This window comes from Dama dama, chromosome 5, assembly GCF_033118175.1.
Source record: "Dama dama isolate Ldn47 chromosome 5, ASM3311817v1, whole genome shotgun sequence".
Taxonomy (NCBI): domain Eukaryota; kingdom Metazoa; phylum Chordata; class Mammalia; order Artiodactyla; family Cervidae; genus Dama; species Dama dama.
The window spans coordinates 25,416,408-25,420,047 of NC_083685.1; the positions used below are offsets into that span (position 1 = coordinate 25,416,408).

A 3,640-nucleotide genomic window follows, 5' to 3' on the forward strand; every position below is an offset into this window, starting at 1 on the left:
CGCTTCCCCACACCTTGCCTTTAATGCTTTGCTTCAGGGAACTTGAGGCTTTTTAGGGCCTGGGCCACCCGGCTCCTTGCATGGCCCTGTAATAAGACTTTCTCTGCTCCAAACATTGGAGAAGACTCTTGAGAATCCCTTGGGCTGCAAGGAGATCCAACCAGTCCATCCTAAAGGTGGGTGTTCATTGGAAGGACTGATGTTGAAGCTGAAACTCCAATACTTTGGCTGGAGAAGAACTGACTCATTGGAAAAGACTCTGATGCTGGGAAAGATTGAGGGCAGGAGGAGAAGGGGATGACAGAAGAGGAGATGGTTGGATGGCATCACCGACTCAATGGACATGGTTTTGGGTGGACTCTGGGAGTTGGTGATGGACAGGGAGGCCTGGCGTGCTGCGGTTCATGGGGTCGCAAAGAGTCAGACACGACTGAGTGACTGAACTGAACTGCTCCAAACTCCATCATTTCAGTTTGTCTGGCATCACTGTGCTTCAGGCACATGAACTTGCCTTAACAGAAGCATTTAAGAGAAAGGCCTGAAAGGACCTGTCTTTTTGTGGGAATGTACCTCTGCTGTTTTTTCCTGAAGAGCAGCATGGAAAAGGACACACCTGGACCTTCAGAGCCTGAGACCTGCAGGGCCAGCTCCAGGCAAAACCCTACGTGTGATCTTTCAGGTCCATCACAGGTCATTGTGAGGCTTTGACAGACAGGCCCACAGGGGATGCTGCCCTCCCCACACCAGACTTGGTGAACAGCCAGTGCTCTGAGTTTTCGGAAAGGATTTCCATCAAGGAATCAGGTCCCGCGGGCTGGCCATGCCCAGGTGACATCTGCCTTCCTAGCCCAGGCATCTGCGTGTGGAGACCTTTTAAGGAGGCCCTTGGCTGGGGCACTTTTGTCTGCTCTGAACCTCTACTTTCCCACCCCCAGCCCTTCCTCTCCTGCCCCTCCTCATCCCCTGACTCCAATCAAGATCCTTTTGTGGGGGTCTTCTTAGCACTGAGCTCATCTAACTGACCCTCACCCCATTGAGTTCTGTGCATTATGCTCACTCCCTTCAGTCGTTCCCGACTCTGTGCGACCATATGGACTGCAGGCTCCCAAGCTCCTCTGTCCACGGGATTCTCCAGGCAAGAATAGTGGAGTGGGTTGCCATTTTCTCCTCCAGGGGATCTTCCCAACCTAGGGATCGAACCCTGGTCTCCTGCATTGCAGGCAGATTCTTTACTGCTGAGCCACAGGAGACGCCCTGCAGTTTTGTAGGGAAATAAAAAGCATTGAGAGTTGGGACATTTCAGTGTTTATCTTTTCCTCTTGCCTGCACTGTTGCAGGGCTTTCCAGGTGGCTCAGCTGGTAAACAATCTGCCTGCAATGCGGGAGACCTGGGTTCGATCCCTGGGTTGGGAAGATTTGGAGAAGGGAACAGCTACCCACTCCAGTATTCTGACTTGGAGAATTCCATGGACTATTCCATGGGGTTGCAAAGAGCTAGACACAACTAATCTTGCTCATTACATTATCATTATCCTTGCTGGCAGTTTGGCTCATGGTCCTCAGTGACCCCCTCAACACCTGCAAGCTTGACAAGACTCCCTCCTAGGGTGGTCTTCTTCTGATTCCGGCTCAGTTAGCCCACCTCCTCCCGACGGCAGTGACCAAGGCTGTGCTGGCCGCCAGGCTCTGAGAACAGATACTGGGAGTTACGCGATGCTCAGAATCAGCAGGAAACATGGAGGGCACAGCTGGCAGAGGTCACCAGAGGAGTTCCTGGTGGCAGAAAGTATTTGGATGGGACTTCCCTGGTGGTCCAGGGTTTAAGACTCTGCACTCTCACTGCAGGGGGCCTGCGTCTGATCCCTGGTCAGGGAACCTGATCTCACATGCCACAAACGAAGAGTTCACACGCTACAACTAAAGATCCCACACCCCACAAATGGAGATCGAAGATCCTGTGTGCCGCAACTAAGACCTGGGACAATCAGATAAATAAACAAATAAAAGTGTTTGGTTATCATGCTCACGTTGACAGCACATATACTAAGCTGGAATGATACAGAGAAGATTAGCATGGCTCTTGCACAAGGATGACAGGCAAATTCATGAAGCTTTCCACACAAAAAAAAAGGTAAGGTATTTGATTATCTTCCCAAGGTCTTTCTGGAGGCATTGGTTCCAGTCTCTCTCAGTCTTCTGGTCACAGTATTCATGACCTGAATTCCAGGGAAGGAACTTGAGACATCCCCCAATGCACTTGGAAAGAGCAGGTTGTCTGAGTTAGCAACCTGCTGGACAGCATCCCATGTGACATGGATTATTTCCCAATGGGGAAATCTGGGTGTTAGTTCCCAAAGTGAATAGATGCTGAACTGCCATGAATTAAAGGTGCAATGAGACATCTGCAAAAGGAAAAATCCCAGGGCCTGAGAAGGAATGTTCTACAATGAGGTTCTCATCCACAGCCTTTTCCCTCTCATGCCTGGAATAAATTGATGGGGATCTAGACCACGGAGACACTAAGATAGACAGGAAGTGGGGAAAGAGCATGTTAGGACTAAATCATGTCAGGCTGTGGGAGCCTGAATGGAAGTCCTAATACCACTCATAATTATCTCATGTCTTCCTGGGAACCATAAAATGAAGTGTCCTCTGGCCTCAGCCTGAAGCCAAATTCAACCCCAATGCTGAATTAAACTTGAACACAGAGTTTCAGATAAAGTGGAGATGAATAGCTTTGTTGCTTTGCCAGGCAAAGGAGGCCACAGTGGGCTAATGCCCTCAAGACTGCATGCCCCAACCTGGAGGGGTAATGAGGAATTCTATAGTAATGGTTCAAAGAAGGTGTGGTCAGCTCATGAATATTCTTCTGATTGGTTGGTGGTGATATAATCTGAAATCAGCCTCATCAACTTTCTGGTTCTAACAAGTCTGGCATCTACCTGCTTGTGAACAGAAGACAGTTAACTTCTCCCACCTGGGGTGGGTTTCAGTATCTGCAAAACAGTTCAAAGATATTGTTCTGAGTATCCCTTGAGGGGGAACCAGGACCCTGCCCCAAGGCTTCACTACTGTTTCTCCTGACTGCTCCTCTTTTGTCTCCACATCCCTCTTTTCCCTGATTAGCAACTGTCTGAACCTGCCCCTTGGAATTCAGGGAAGGTCATGGAGGCAGAATGAAGAATAATCAAGAAATGAGGGACACAGAAAAGCTTTGTGTCCAAGAGCCTCATAGGGTCCTGCTTGGTTGCAAGCCTTCATGCTGCCCCACTTCAGAGACACTGGTCCACTGGCTGGTCCTCTTCCATCCCCATCCTCACCCATCACCTCAGTTCACTCCCCTATCGCTGGAGACTCTCCTTTTGACCTCAGGGGAACCAAAGTTTCTCCTTTTAACTGCAGCCTTCTGGACAAGCTTCCTGCTTTATTTAGCACCCATGGCTTCAACTTCTGAAGTTCAAGTCACCCTTCAGAGAGTCATGGTGAATGCCAGGACCTTAAGCTTGGTGGGAGCAGGAACCTGGGTCTGAGTCCTGACTCTACCACTTACTGGCTATGTGACCCAGAACAAGTTATTTGACCTCTCTGAGCTCATTTTCCTCTTATATGAAATAGAGATGATAACAGAATCTTCCTTAAA

The 3,640-nt window shown here is 49.3% G+C and overlaps 1 non-coding gene across 1 annotated transcript; it reads left to right on the plus strand.

Annotated features, from left to right (window-relative positions):
- Positions 1-2,019: 2,019 nt before the first annotated feature.
- LOC133058108 (U6 spliceosomal RNA) lies at positions 2,020-2,125 on the plus strand. Its single transcript, XR_009693229.1, has one exon. It is a non-coding gene; the product is annotated as a U6 spliceosomal RNA (small nuclear RNA).
- Positions 2,126-3,640: the final 1,515 nt, after the last annotated feature.